Below are 16809 nucleotides of genomic sequence, written 5' to 3'. Positions count from 1 at the left end.
CAGTAGTGAAGACATCAATAGAAAATTCAAAAGGGTATTTTGAAGGAAAATGTAGCTCAAGAGGCAAAGTTCAGAACTAGTGTTTGCTGTGGCATCCTGAGGTGAAAATGTGACTGAATTACCTAAGAGCTCAAAATGCAATTGAGTGAAGTGTCATGTGTTAGATAATGCCAGATGATTGGTAGTGTCACACTGCTGTCGCATTTTAAAGGTGACTTATTTCCATAGATGATGAAAGGATCTCAGAATCCTGAATTGCCATTTCTTTTTTACTCTTATCTGGACTTTAGTATCAACACAATCTGATCATTAAACCAAAAAACTTGGAGGGAGGAGTGGAGCATAGTAAGTGGTGTACAAACAGAAAAACCTCTTGTTCCTTCGCTATATTTACTCCTCTCTAACTGAATGCCTCTCAAGACTTGAACCCAACACAGGGCCCACAAACCTATTACTGCAGGATTTCCTTCTCATGTTCTTGGCTCATTACTGTCATATCAAAGCAATTTTTCTCTGCTCCAAAATCGCCTTTCCCCTGCCCTATAGCTTTTAGATTCCTTTAGATACATCAAATCTGTACTAATTACTTATTACTATTTATCATATTCACCTGAACAACGCGCTCAACCCTGTCCATCTAGCAGATTCTTCAATATGGATGTAATGCGAATTGTTATTTTTCTCATTAAAGTAGCAGTTGAGGGACGCCTGGATGGCTCAGTGGTTGGGCCTCTGCCTTCAGCTCAGGATGTGATCCCGGAGTTCCGGGATCAAGTCCCACATTGGGCTACCTGCATGGAGCCTGCTTCTCTCTCTGACTATGTCTCTGCCTCTCTCTCTCTCTGTGTCTCTCATGAATAAAAAAATAAAATCTTAAAAAACAAAAAAAGTAGCAGTTGATTACAAGCCACTAAAAAAAGGAGAGAAATAAAAAGTGAAAGGGACCTTCCAAGCCACAGAGGTAACTAAGCATATCTTTATTACTCGGGATATTCTTGGCTTCGCCTATCAGCCAAAGGAAAGTGATCTCTGAGTTTCAGTAAACAAACAAAAAGACAAAACAAAAATTAACCAGAAACACTACAAAACAAAAACTATTCCCCTTTGGTACTAATCATTCTATGACTAGCTGTGTGCTCAAACTCCTCCTGGGGCCCATCCTAACAGACCCACTGTGTCCTCCTACCCTCCAAACAGCAATGTTACAATATACACATGAAAATTGTATTAAAATTAAACTCCAAAGCATCTCTAAAACCCAAAGGGGATATATTGAAATCATATGCTTTAAGGGGAAAGAAAACAAAGCAATCACACAGCCTTTTCAATGGAGAGAGCTATTGTGCTTGAGAAGGTATTTGAGTTTCCAGTCCTTTTAAGCAGCAGCTGACTTATGTGGCCTAGTATCTGTCCTTAATATTAATAGCAGGAGGGAATCCTCCTGAATGGAGATCAGGCCTGTGGGCTGTGCATTAACAACCAGGCTGGCTTCCAAAGATCAGTAATACTGGTCCATTCCAATGACTTACATGAATTCTGCATATCCCAAGTCATATCTCCCTAAGAAGGGTGTCATTACTACTAACAGAATACCATTCAGACTGTCAGTATCACCACTACCTACCACTATTTGAAGACCTTTAATTTGTTCAACACACATACACATATATATGCATGCACATACATATACATACAATTAGAATCATACTAATCAACTTCCTTTGAGGGAAGTTGGAGCTGAGATGAAGAAAAAGCAAAAATTACCTAGGTTGATGGAGAAGAGAAGAGGAAGAGGATTACTGTTTCCAGGAGTATATCTGGAGCAGCAAGTAAAGGAAAAGCCCTACTGATGAGGCTGGAGATGTTAGCTCACCTGGCTCAACTTAGTGCAGGACCTTGCAGGCCATGATGGGACCGTTGTATTTTTCCTAAGAGCCATGGGTAATTGGAAGCTGACCCAGACGTTAAAATAAGGTGGGAGTCACGTACATATATGCACTTCTGTTTTTCAAGGATCCCTCTGACTATATACTCTGGAGGAGAGGGAAGGGAACCCACAAGGCTGAGGAGGCTGGTGGGAGGAGGCTTCTGCTCTAGCCTGGAAGAAGAGAGAACAATGGCTCACATTAGGGTGAAGACAGTAGATATAAAGTAAATTAGACAGAAAGAGAGGTAGAAGTAGAGGGAAGTAGAATAGACATGACTTGCTCAAGGCTTAATTGTCCTGGGTGAGTGAGAGAGGGAAACAGAAAGACATCGGTGCTTTATGTACATTATCCAGTCAACAGAAATGATGACCAATTCTTAAGAATCTGCCCAGGTACAGGATAGTGTAGTGTCATTAGAGCAAAAGACTACAGGGACATGAAATCTGGTCCTATTGCTTAGTCATTACTTGACCTTAGCCAATTATATAAGTTCTCGTTGCCCCTGTTTCTTCATTATATAATGAGATTAATGGTTGTGCCTATCTACAAGGTTGCTGTGAGGATTATATAAGGTAATATACTGAGAATGTTTAGAAAGGTACCTAGCATCTATAAGCACTCAATAAATATTAGCTATTATTATTATTGTCACGTGGCAGGGGCCAGTGCACATATTGGATGTGTTGTAACTGTCCAGAAGAGAAGGTATTACCATCCCCACTTTACAGATGGGGATGTGAAGTTCTGAGGGGTTTGAGAACACACCAGCACCACTCAGTTAATTATTTAGTGGCAAACCGAAATCTGTTTTGTCTCGTTTCAAAGTTCAGATTCTTCTGTTTTATCAGAATGATTAGCTTCTCTTTGAAAGATCTCCCATATGAGAACAAATGATAAAAATGACAACTTAAGTTTTCTCATTAAGCAAATGAACTAGGTAACCTCCCAGACTGGCATTTGTAAAGGAAAACAAAACAAAACAAAACAAAACAAAACAAAAAACCCTCCAGTCAAACATTGACATTTACGTCAAAACGGAACGGAATTCATATAACTTATCAAAAAACCATTTCTTTTTCCATGAAACTCAAAGTATCGGGAGGTAGACTTCTTTGAATAAGCAATTTAAACTATGTTCTTCCTAAAAATCTGTTAACAGAGCATTCTTGTTCATTTTCAGACAATATTTGCCCACACGCACATTCTATTCTAGATCAATCCCCGAAGAATAGTTAGAAATAAATGTTTTCACAAATTGTCCCATAATCTTGTGTTCATTAAAAAATAAATAGTGATGCCATCCTTTGCAAACCCTGAGCCACTTAGGCAGTTTTTATGTAACCAGAGAAAGAAAAAAAGTTGGCAGAGCTGGAAACTTTTTCTTTTCTGACATATTTTCACATGTTCACCAGGCTGTTAAACTTTTTCTGAACTGTGGCATTGGGTTCTGGAGGTGAAATGGATGCCTGGGAGCATTTGTGTCCTCCTTCCTCTTTTTTTGTGGGGAAAAATAAAAAATCTGGAGAATGTGAATGACCTTTTCAAGATTACATAGCTAGATGGTGGCTGATGACCAACAAATATGTATGGAGCCCAGTGACTGATAATAGCACACTAGAGAAGCCAGAAAGGATAAAAGACTTAATTACCCTGGCCATTGCCTGTTGAAGTAATGGTTTGTGACTCCTTAGTGGTTTCTGATAACACGATAAAAATGCTTGAATTTGCCACCTAAGGAAGAGAAAGGGGGATAGCTTACTTCTGTGATAGGGACACGTGAGCCACTTCAAGAGAAATCTCAAAGTACTTGCGTTCTAATGTAGAATGATTTAGTACTGAATGGATATGTATTATACATGCTTTTATCTTTTTATTTCTGTGGGAAAAGGAAAAACCTCTCAAAATCAAATATGCTGCATGTGAATCCTCTCTTAACTCATCTTAGGTTTTTCTTTAAAATGATGGCAGCATGAGGGAAAAATCAAGTCCACTGGGTTCTAGTTACAGCTCCTCTACTTTGGTTGACTTAGTCACAATGTGGAAAGTTGGGTCCACATCAGTCTATCTCTGAGCACGCATTAGGAAAGAATCTGAGACTTGAATGTGAACATAGGCAAGAATGAGCTTTGAAAGTTTGCTTCACATAAAATAATACACTTTCAAATGGTGTTTTCTTCCTATAATGCCATTATATTGGTGTTATTTGAAAAAAAATTTAAGGAGGAGGGGCAAGAAGGCGGAAGAGTAGGGTCCCCAAGTCACCTGTCCCCACCAAATTACCTAGATAACCTTCAAATCATCCTGAATATCTACGAATTCGGCCTGAGATTTAAAGAGAGAACAGCTGGAACGCTACAGCGAGAAGAGTTCGCGCTTCTATCAAGGTAGGAAGACGGGAAAAAAGAAATAAAGAAACAAAAGGCCTCCAAGGGGGAGGGGCCCCGCGAGGAGCCGGGCTGAGGCCGGGGCGAGTGTCCCCAGGACAGGAGAGCCCCGTCCCGGAGGAGCAGGAGCTGCACCAACCTTCCCGGAGGAAAGGGGCTCGCAGGGAGGTGAAGCAGGACCCAGGAGGGCGGGGATGCCCTCGGGCTCCCGGGCATAGTAACAGGCACCTGCGCCCCGGGAGAGTGCGCCGAGCTCCCTAAGGGCTGCAGCGCTCAGCGGGACCCGGAGCAGCTCGGAGGGGCTCGGGGCGGCGGCTCCACGGAGGGGGCTGCGGGGCGGGAGCGCGAATCCAACAGCGCAGGCCCCGGAGCACAGGGCGCCAGGACACAGCCCAGGATCCGGCCTCCCCCGGGACAGGCAGAGGCGGGAGAGCCCAGGACAGCGAGGACGCTCCTGCCCCGAGCTGAGCAGATCAGCGGCCCCGCCCGGAGCATCCAGGCCTGCAGACGGAGAGCCCCGGAGCTACTGTGGAAGCTGACTCCAGGGCTGCAGAGCTGGCCCCGCCACTGTGGTTGTTCCTCCTGGGGCCTCACGGGGTGAACAACCCCCACTGAGCCCTGCACCAGGTAGGGGCAGAGCAGCTCCCCCAAGTACTAACACCTGAAAATCAGCACGACAGGCTCCTCCTCCAGAAGACCAGCTAGACGGACCAGTTCCAGGGGAAGTCAAGGGACTTAAAGTATACAGAACCAGAAGATACTCCCCCGTGTTTTTTGTTGTTATTTTGTTTGTTTGTTTGTTTTGTTTGTTTTGCTTTTAGATTTCGGTTTGCTTCTCCCACCCTTTTTTCCCCTTTCTTTCTTTTTCTTTCTCTTTTTCTTCTCCTTTTTTTTCTTCCTTTTTTCTTTTTTCTTTTTCTCTTTTCTTTCCTTCTTTCTCCCCTCTCTTTTTCTCCTTTTCCCAATACAACTTGTTTTTGGCCACTCTGCACTGAGCAAAATGACTAGAAGGAAAACCTCACCTCAAAAGAAAGAATCAGAAACAGTCCTCTCTCCCACAGAGTTACACAATCTGGATTACAATTCAATGTCAGAAAGCCAATTCAGAAGCACTATTATACAGCTACTGGTGGCTCTAGAAAAAAGCATAAAGGACTCAAGAGACTTCATGACTGCAGAATTTAGATCCAATCAGGCAGAAATCAGAAATCAATTGAATGAGATGCAATCCAAACTAGAAGTCCTAATGACGAGGGTTAACGAGGTGGAAGAATGAGTGAGTGACATAGAAGACAACTTGATGGCAAAGAGGGAAACTGAGGAAAAAAGAAACAGGCAATTAAAAGACCATGAGGATAGATTAAAGGAAATAAACGACAGCCTGAGAAGAAAAACCTACATTTAATTGGGGTTTCCAAGGGCGCCGAAAGGGCCAGAGGGCCAGAATATGTATTTGAACAAATCAGAGCTAAAAACTTTCCTAATCTGGGAAGGGAAACAGGCATTCAGATCCAGGATATAGAGAGATCCCCCCTTAAAATCAATAAAAACCGTTCAACACCTCGACATTTAATAGTGAAGCTTGCAAATTCCAAAGATAAAGAGAAGATCCTTAAAGCAGCAAGAGACAAGAAATCCCTGACTTTTATGGGGAGGAGTATTAAGGTAACGGCAGACCTCTCCACAGAGACCTGGCAGGCCAGAAAGGGCTGGCAGGATATATTCAGGGTCCTAAATGAGAAGAACATGCAACCAAGAATACTTTATCCAGCAAGGTTCTCATTCAGAATGGAAGGAGAGATAAAGATCTTCCAAGACAGGCAGGAACTGAAAGAATATGTAACCTCCAAACCAGCTCTGCAAGAAATTTTAAGGGGGACTCTTAAAATTCCCCTTTAAGAAGAAGTTCAGTGGAACAATCCACAAAAACAGGGACTGAATAGATATCATGATGACACTAAACTCATATCTTTCAATAGTAACTCTGAACGTGAATGGGCTTAATGACCCCATCAAAAGGTGCAGGGTGTCAGACTGGATAAAAAAGCAGGACCCATCTATTTGGTGTCTACAAGAGACTCATTTTAGACAGAAGGACACCTACAGCCTGAAAATAAAAGGTTGGAGAACCATTTACCATTCAAATGGTCCTCAAAAGAAAGCAGGGGTAGCCATCCTTATATCAGATGAACTAAAATTTACCCCGAAGACTGTAGTAAGAGATGAAGAGAGACACTATATCATACTTAAAGGATCTATCCAACAAGAGGACTTAACAATCCTCAATATATATGCCCCGAATGTGGGAGCTGCCAAATATTTCAACCAATTAATAACCAAAGTTAAGATATAGATAATAATACACTTATACTTAGTGACTTCAATCTAGCTCTTTCTACCCTCAATAGGTCTTCTAAGCACAACATCTCCAAAGAAACGAGAGCTTTAAATGATACACTGGACCAGATGGATTTCACAGATATCTACAGAACTTTACATCCAAACTCAACTGAATACACATTCTTCTCAAGTGCACATGGAACTTTCTCCAGAATAGACCACATACTGGGTCACAAATCGGGTCTGAACCTATACCAAAAGATTGGGATCCTCCCCTGAATATTCTCAGACCATAATGCCTTGAAATTAGAACTAAATCACAACAAGAAGTTTGGAAGGAGTTCAAACAGGTGGAGGTTAAGGACCATCCTGCTAAAAGATGAAAGGGTCAACCAGGAAATTAAGGAAGAATTAAAAAGATTCATGGAAACTAATGAGAATGAAGATACAACTGTTCAAAATCTTTGGGATACAGCAAAAGCAGTCCTAAGGGGGAAATAACATCGCAATACAGCATCCATTCAAAAACTGGAAAGAACTCAAATACAAAAGCTCACCTTACACATAAAGGAGCTAGAGAAAAAACAGCAAATAGGTCCTACACCCAGCAGAAGAGAGTTAATTAAGATTCGAGCAGAACTCAACGAAATCGAGACCAGAAGAACTGTGGAACAGATCAACAAAACCAGGAGTTGGTTCTTTGAAATAATTAATAAGATAGATAAACCATTAGCCAGCCTTATTAAAAAGAAGAGAGAGAAGACTCAAATTAATAAAATCATGAATGAGAAAGGAGAGATCACTACCAACACCAAGGAAATACAAACGATTTTAAAAACATATTATGAACAGCTCTACGCCAATAAATTAGGCAATCCTGAAGAAATGGAGAAATGTCAGGAAAACCACAAACTACCAAAACTGGAATAGGAAGAAATAGAAAACCTGAACAGGCCAATAACCAGGGAGGAAATTGAAGCAGTCATCAAAAACCTCCCAAGACACAAGAGTCCAGGGCCAGATGGCTTCCCAGGGGAATTCTATCAAATGTTTAAAGAAGAAACCATACCTATTCTACTAAAAGCTATTTGGAAACATAGAAAGAGATGGAGTACTTCCAAATTCATTCTATGAGGCCAGCATCACCTTAATTCCAAAACCAGACAAAGACCCCACCAAAAAGGAGAATTACAGACCAATATCCCTGATGAACATGGATGCAAAAATTCTCAACAAGATACTAGCCAATAGGATCCAACAACACATTAAGAAAATTATTCACCATGAACAAGTAGGACTTATTCCCGGGACACAAGGCTGGTTCAACACTCGTAAAACAATCAATGTGATTCATCATATCAACAAGAGAAAAACCAAGAACCATATGATCCTCTCATTAGATGCAGAGAAAGCATTTGACAAAATACAGCATCCATTCCTGATCAAAACTCTTCAGAGTGTAGGGATAGAGGGAACATTCCTCAGCATCTTAAAAGCCATCTATGAAAAGCCCACAGCAAGTATCATTCTCAATGGGGAAGCACTGGGAGCCTTTCCCCTAAGATCAGGAACAAGACAGGGATGTCCACTCTCACCACTGCTATTCAACATAGTACTGGAAGTCCTCGCCTCAGCAATTAGACAACAAAAAGACATTAAAGGCATTCAAATTGGCAAAGAAGAAGTCAACTCTCCCTCTTTGCCGATGACATGATACTATACATAGAAAACCCAAAAGTCTCCCCCCCAAGATTGCTAGAACTCATATAGCAATTTGGTAGCATGGCAGGATACAAAATCAATGCCCAGAAATCAGTGGCATTTCTATACACTAACAATGAGACTGAAGAAAGAGAAATTAAGGAGTCAATCCCATTTACAATTGCACCCAATAGCATAAGATACCTAGGAATGAACCTAACCAAAGAGGTAAAGGATCTATACCCCAAAAACTATAGAACACTTCTGAAAGAAATCGAGGAAGACACAAAGAGATGGAAAAATAGTCCATGCTCATGGTTTGGCAGAATTAATATTGTGAAAATGTCAATGTTACCCAGGGAAATTTACACGTTTAATGCAATCCCTATCAAAATACCATGGACTTTCTTCAGAGAGTTAGAACAAATTATTTTAAGATTTGTGTGGAATCAGAAAAGACCCCGAATAGCCAGGGAAATTTTAAAAAAGAAAACCATATCTGGGGGCATCACAATGCCAGATTTCAAGTTGTACTACAGAGCTGTGGTGATCAAGACAGTGTGGTACTGGCACAAAAACAGACACATAGATCAATGGAACAGAATAGAGAACCCAGAAGTGGACCCTCAACTTTATGATCAACTAATATTCGATAAAGGAGGAAAGACTATCCACTGGAAGAAAGACAGTCTCTTCAATAAGTGGTGCTGGGAACATTGGACATCCACATGCAGAAGAATGAAACTAGACCATTCCCTTGCACCATACACAAAGATAAACTCAAAATGGATGAAAGATCTAAATGTGAGACAAGATTCCATCAAAATCCTAGAGGAGAACACAGGCAACACCCTTTTTGAACTCGGCCACAGTAACTTCTTGCAAGATACATCCACAAAGGCAAAAGAAACAAAAGCAAAAAGTGAATTATTGGGACTTCATCAAGATAAGAAGCTTTTGCACAGAAAAGGATACAGTCCACAAAACTAAAAGACAACCTACAGAATGGGAGAAGATATTTGCAAATGACATATCAGATAAAGGGCTAGTTTCCAAGATCTATAAAGAACTTATTAAACTCAACACCAAAGAAACAAACAATCCAATCATGAAATGGGCAAAAGACATGAACAGAAATCTCACAGAGGAAGACATAGACATGGCCAACAAGCACATGAGGAAATGCTCTGCATCACTTGTCATCAGGGAAATACAAATCAAAACCACAATGAGATACCACCTCACACCAGTGAGAATGGGGAAAATTAATAAGGCAGGAAACCACAAATGTTGGAGAGGATGTAGAGAGAAGGGAACCCTCTTACACTGTTGGTGGGAATGTGAACTGGTGCAGCCACTCTGGAAAACTGTGTGGAGGTTCCTCAAAGAGTTAAAAATAGATCTGCCCTACGACCCAGCAATTGCACTTCTGGGGCTTTGCCCTAAAGATACAGATGCAATGAAACACCAGGACACCTGCACCCCGATGTTTATAGCAGCAATGTCCACAATAGCCAAACTGTGGAAGGAGCCTCGGTGTCCATCGAAAGATGAATGGATAAAGAAGATGTGGTCTATGTATACAATGGAATATTACTCAGCAATTAGAAACGACAAATACCCACCATTTGCTTCAACATGGATGGAACTGGAGGGTATTATGCTGAGTGAAATAAGGCAATCGGAGAAGGACAAATATTATATGTTCTCATTCATTTGGGGAATATAAATAATAGTGAAAGGGAATATAAGGGAAGGGAGAAGAAATGTGTGGGAAATATCAGAATGGGAGACAGAACATAAAGACTCCTAACTCTGGGAAACGAACTAGGGGTGGTGGAAAAGGAGAAGGGCGGGGGCTGGGGGTGAATGGGTGATGGGTACTGAGGGGGCCACTTGACGGGATGAGCACTGGGTGTTATTCTCTACATTGGCAAATTGAACACCAATAAATGAAATGGTAAAATTAAAAAAAAAAAGAAAATAAATTTAAAAGGATACAAAATTAGGCTTAGCTATACTTTAAATAGAAAAATTAATGATTTTCTTTTTTCTTTTTCTCCCTAGATTAGGCTATTCAAGTGTTTGCCACTCTTCCTCCTTTTTATTCACACTATGATCCCCACTACCATTATCATCTCCATTCTTACACGTCGTCACTTACAGTGTGCTAGGAATAGTCAGGCACCTTTCCATCCATTATCTCTTTTGCTTCTCACAACATCCTACAATATGGGTATCACAATCACCAGTTTCCAGTTGAGGAAGCTGAGGTGTAGAGGATATGTGACTGGCCCGAGGACACACCTAGGGTAACCAACCATTCCAGTTTGTCCAGTTTGGTCTTCAGGTCATTCTAGACACTAATTGTCTGTATGTATGTATTTGTATTGGAATCTCTTTCTCTTTTTAAATTTCAGCACTCTTGCTCTTATATATTACCCACTACCATACATATATAAAGGCCATGAAGTATAGAAGCCAAAGGAAAATAGCATAAAATGAAAAAAACAAATTGGGTGCTATAGTGATTTTTTTTTTCATTTGGCATGTTAAAAAGAGCTTGACCTGATGTATTATGCCTGGTGAAGATTTGTCCAAAGTTCTGTTGTTTGCTTTGTGCTGGGTAGGGAAGGCTATTATTTTTTTTTTTTTTTCTTAAAAGAAAGATACAGCAGGCTTCTTCCTAGACTATACATCTGTAAATAATGCTAATTCTGACCTTGGGCTAATTTGAAAGTAATTATCTATATTTACCCAGGGGAACTATATTGATATAAACCTGATTTTTCCATTTCCTTATAATATCAGCTAGAATGAGCACATGGCCTCTGCTTTTAGAGAAACAGCTTAATAACTAATCAAATGGATAGCACTCTTCTAATTAAACACTTTAATGAAAATGTGTTTGGATAAAATAATTGAGAATAATAATATTGATTATACTTATTGAATACTCAGCTAGGGTCAGCATTATATTTCGCACACTATACATACATTGATTTCCTTAATCCTCCAAACTAGCATGAGAATACTAGTATCCCGATTTCTCAGATGAGGAAGCAAAAGTACAGAGATGTTAAATAACTGCCTCGAGGACACAGAGCTGGAAGTGGTAGTGCTAGGATTTGAACCCAAGCAATAAAGACTATGTCCTTAACCTCTAGGTTAAGACACCTTCCATTCATTTAGATGAAAATTGAGAAACCAGTTGGGGTGGACTGAAAATAGTGCCTCCATATCCAAATCCCTAGAGCCGGTGAATGTTGCCTCACTCAGCACAAGGGACTCAGCAGATGTGGTCAGACCTCCAGGAGTGGTCTGAGGGTCAAACATCCTAGCACATTCAAGCCCTTAAGACAGTATTGGTGCTCACTATATCTCTGAGCACCCTCTTTCACTGCTGTCCTCCTCTTGGCCAAGCAGGATGTTCAGTTCTCTCCATACCCAAAGAGATCCTAAAGCCATCTGATGAAGATGTCATTCTCTCCTCTCTCCTCTCTGCTGCCAAATTAGAGACACGCTGGCTGTCCCCATGCACCACCTGCCCATCACAGCCTATTAGATTCTTTCTGCCTCTCAACAGAATCTAGTCCCCATGCAGAATTTTCTATGGCATTTCCATGGTTGGCAATACTCTGATCATTTTCTGTCAAGTTTTCAGAACACTCTCCCTAAGTATCTGTTTCTTCTCTCAAACTGCTAATTCCGCTAACTTGGTGCTTCTTAGCTGAGGGTGATTTTGCTCCCCGACCTCCTCCCACCTACTGCTATATGACATTTGGCAATGTCTGGAGACATTTTTCATTGTAAAAATTTAGGGGAACGGGTGCTCCTAGTATCTAGTGCAAAGAGGCCAGGGGTGCTGCTAAATAGACACCCTATAATTCATAGGACATCCCCCTCAAACAAATAATTATCTGGCCCAAAATGTCAATAGTGCCAAAGTTAAGACATATGCTCTAAATGAACCCATTCTCCAAGATCTGGATTTGCCTGTCATTGTATCTATGTGAGTGTGCGCATGCATCCGTGTGTGTGCATACACCTTTGTGCAAATAGCTCTTCTAGACCTACCCAGGCTCAGTTCCACAGTTCACAGGATCTGAAAGCATTGCCATACCTCCATCTGTTTGCCCACCCTATTCTGTGCCCCAGGAAGTGGATGACACAGACCATATCAATTGAACTCCCTTGCCCCTGGGCCTCCAGCAGGCTTCAGCAACATAGATTGGAGGGATGAAGAGGGAGATCAAGGTAATTATTCTCTTTGCTCCTTTCCTAGAAAGTTGCCTAGGGCTGTGCATTCCTTTTAACTAGAAGTCACTTACTGCATTATAGCTGTCTCTACAGGACTCTCCCTCAGGATTCAGGTAACTGGGTTTTTTGTTTGTTTGTTTGTTTGTTTTGTCCCTTGTCCATTCAGATTTAGCACATAAATCAGTTCTAAGGCCCAGTTACTGCACTATTCCTTGTAGCCCCCATACTCAAATATTCAGAAGCAATTCCTTTATAAATAAATGCTTCCCAAATTCTCTGCTTCTGAGTAGGTCATAGATTTTCTGTTGTGATATACTCTCTTATCCATTGTCATTTCCCTTTATGCATGACAGAACCAACGACTTCCTGGTGACCCAAATCCAAAAATTTACCATCCCCTACTCTCTGAAGCACTATATCCAATCAATTGTTAAGTCCTGTGGAATTTTCTTCCACATATTTCTTACTTAAATTTCCTCCTAACCCTTTCCCACTGGCTGTTGCCCTAGTGCAGTCTATCATTTCTTATTGCTATAATGATGTCCAAATTTTTTTTAGGCATCCAATTTCTTCTCTGTTTTTTTTTTTTTTTTTTTTTTTCAACTTCCAAAGCCAATACCATCTCCCCATGCAAGCTTCCAGAATTCTCTGGTAGCTAGAAGTGAACTCTCCCCATTTACAAATCTCATTCTATGTCATCCTACCTCAAACAGGTAACTGTCACTTTCATTGTTCTGTTTTAACCATAAAACCATCTTCTATTTTTACTAAAATTAAGTTTCTTGAGGGCAGAATTGTGCTTTTTCATATATGTTTCTCCTAAATTACTTGATATTGTCTTCCATACAGAAGAGCTGCGGTAAATACTTTTTAAATGGAACAATGACTTTACTACTCCACTGTATGGTTGGCGAAGATAACAAATTTTCACAATTTCTGTGCTAGTTTCATGGCTTTACAGAGTTACAGCTTTTTATTTATTTCTTAAGTAAGGAAGACAAGCATATTCTTTTGCAGCAAAAGCTACAAGAGCAGTCTAAATCCTAGGAAAATAAACAGTGGCATTAAATAATTCCATTGACTCAGAATTAATTCACACTGTCCCCAAATAATGTCTCTCTGAAAACTTTCCCTGATTTCTCTTCCAGCAGAATTTCCATAATCAAGTTATCATTGTCTAAACAGAAAGACAGCAAAGCAAAGACTTTTCTCTGCCACTTCATAAAAAGTAAATACTGACCTCTTAAGCACTTTGGCTAATGCCAAGGATATTTATTTTGTGTGTCAATATGACATAATATAACTTTAGAAAAAAAAATATGAGCATTAATTAACTGTGTGTGATCTAGGATGAATTTCTGCACCTCATTTCTTCAACTGTATAATAGAGATAGAAATAACATAGTTCATATGGGAATGAATAACAAAGAAGTATATATTCCTTAATATATAACATACTATTATATAAGTAATTCATAGTTAGCATTGTTGCATAATTATTTATTGAAATTAATACTATATATTATAAAATATGTAATGTTTAATTATAGAATATATAATAATATATAATATGTAACTACTTCAACCACTGCAAATAGTGTATAAAACATTGCTTAATTATTCCAGTAGCTTCCATATCAACTCATCTCAATGAATGAAAAAATAGCAGCAAGTTTCTGGCTGTTTGAAGTTCTAGATGATACATCATTTGATGAGCACACCTGAAAGGCAATGAGTAGTAAAGTCTTCCCTAATCAGTTGTGTCAAGATGAATCCAAACTGATAAAGCATCCATGCCTCTAGAATTCTGTGTAGAGAAGGTAAGATGGGAATTGTAAGCACTCCTCCTAAATGAGTCCAAATTATTCTGCTCTATACCCTGGAATTGAAATGGAATACCAGGGAATATTTTAATATTCTTGATTATTTTGAAGTTGCAATTACTAAGTCACCTCAAATTCCTTGTAGGGCATATAGAACCACTAAACAAAATAGTTCCATTTTATTTCTGGGCATTAGACTTTTAATATGCAAATAAAGATTTATTTAGTAATTAAAACACATCTAACACATCTAAAGCACTAAACATAATAGAAAATGTTATAGTTCTGCTAAATCACCTATACATTTGCTTTACCCAGATTCAACCGTATGTTTAGGGGAGAGAGAAAAGGGAGAAGTCAGGGGAGAGGGAGGTGGAACAAGGAAGGAAGGGTGTGGCAGACTGTATTTTCCAAAGAGGCTGCATTAAGGTCCCCCAGCCCACATGTTCTTTTGTATTGTGACCCCAATGAAGAAGAGAGGCCTCTTTCTGCATCTTTTTGAATCTCAGTGGGCCCTGTGATTGCTTTGACCAATAAAGCTCAGTAGATGGGACACTATGATATTTTCACCTACTCCCCTTAATTAGCCTGGCCCTTTGTGTCCTGATCCTTAAAATGTTCATAGTAGGCAAATCTAGATGCCATGCAAGAAGTCCTATTACCCAGAAACTGGCATTCTGTAAGGAAGTCTCAAGTCATTTGAAGAAGTTACGTGGAGAAACTTGTTCCAGCCATCCCAGACATGCGAATGAGAATACCATCTCCTATATCCAGTTCAGTTCGGCCTTCAGATGACATCAGCCCCAAAAGCCTGCTAACTGTAAGTGCATGAAAGACCGGAAGTGAAAACCTCCCTGTGGAGCCCAGTCAACCCACAGAACTGTGAGATATAATGCTAAATTACTTTAAACTCCAAAATTCTGAGGTTATTATTACATAGTAATTATTACATAGTAATAAGTATTTGGAACAGAGAAGAGGAATGGAGGAGGAGAAATAAGTAATTCAACTATGGTATTGCCTTTTTGCCTATTAGCGTCAGTTAGAGTCTGCTGCTCAATTTCCATGGGCTAGGGGATCTGGATTAACTGTTTCAGTGGTACTTAGTTCCCAAGCTCCTTTCATATTGTGAACATCTCATAATTCATTAAGAATAATCCAAGAATATTTAACGACACTTTTTATTTTAGTTTTAGTTTATTGTTTTTATTTTTTTATACAACATGACTATGAATATAATTCAATCATTTTATCTGGTGTTCAAATGAAGACACAACCTCCCCTCCATGAGAGGAAAAACTTGGCTCTGCTGAGCCTATTGAGAAATGTAGATCTCCCAAACAGAGCCTCCTAGGAGACTGTGAAGGTTAGTTTTGACTGAACTTGCTTTCCGTTTATAGGCTGACTTTAGAATCTAATAGCCATATATACTATATACTATGACAATGATAATGGGATTATTGATGAGAATGATATGATGATAATGATGATGATAATGATAATGATGATGATGAAAAAGGAGGCAGGAGAGGAAGACAAGGATTGTATGTCGACAGAGGAGTAGATTTCATTTATAAATATGTTCTTGAGATCCCTGGGTGGCTCAGCAGCTAGGCGTCTTCCTTTGGCTCAGGGTGTATCCCGGAGTTCTGGGATTGAGTTCTGCAGCGGGGTCCCTGCAGGGAGCTTGCTTCTCCTTCTGTCTGTGTCTCTGCCTTCTCTCTGTGTCTCTCATGAATAAATAAATGAAATCTTTAAATATGTTCTTGTTACCTTTTGGATATCTGAACATTAATGGTTATTAATGGAGCCATAATTCATTTATTTTTAAAAGAGATTTCTATGCTTCCAGTGAATAAAGTATCATTTCATAGTGTGCCCATCACCCAAAATGAAAAAAAAAAAACAAAACCTGATCTTTATCCAGCTGAATCTAATATAAATGAATAAAACTCTTTAAGACTTCAAAAATAAAAGGTGTAGATTCAAGTTAAAAGCAGCTTTTACCAGGCCAAATCCTTTCAAGTTTTCTTTAGGAAAAAAAAAAAAAAATCAAAGGCACCAGCATCTTAAGAAATTGTCTTCCACAGTCAATGATCATTAATGTCTTTATATATTTTTCTTACTACTACAAGGAGACTCAATGTCTTGCTAAATGTTATAAAAATATAGAGTTCCTGTCTGCTCAATAGGACTGTAAGCTCCTGTGTTTGTAAAATGTCTTATTCTCCTTCTGAGACTACTGTTATCCGCATGGTTGTGGGTAAAGGTAGTTTCATGAAATCTCTGCTGAATGAATGCTTCTTGTTTTTATTAAACATTTCAGTTGTTTTAATTTTTTGAAACAATTTTTTTAAAGATTTTATTTATTTA

At 39.6% G+C, this 16809-nt stretch overlaps 1 protein-coding gene across 8 annotated transcripts in view; it reads right to left on the bottom strand.

Annotated features, from left to right (window-relative positions):
- Positions 1 to 16809, bottom strand: part of MACROD2 (mono-ADP ribosylhydrolase 2) — a 1918082-nt gene that overhangs the window by 982363 nt on the left and 918910 nt on the right. The gene's annotated exons all lie outside the window — the stretch shown is intronic.

Source organism: Vulpes vulpes, chromosome 14, assembly GCF_048418805.1.
Source record: "Vulpes vulpes isolate BD-2025 chromosome 14, VulVul3, whole genome shotgun sequence".
Classification (NCBI taxonomy): Eukaryota; Metazoa; Chordata; class Mammalia; order Carnivora; family Canidae; genus Vulpes; species Vulpes vulpes.
The sequence above is the reverse complement of the archived record's forward strand: the minus strand, read 5'-3'. Positions and strand labels throughout refer to the sequence as shown.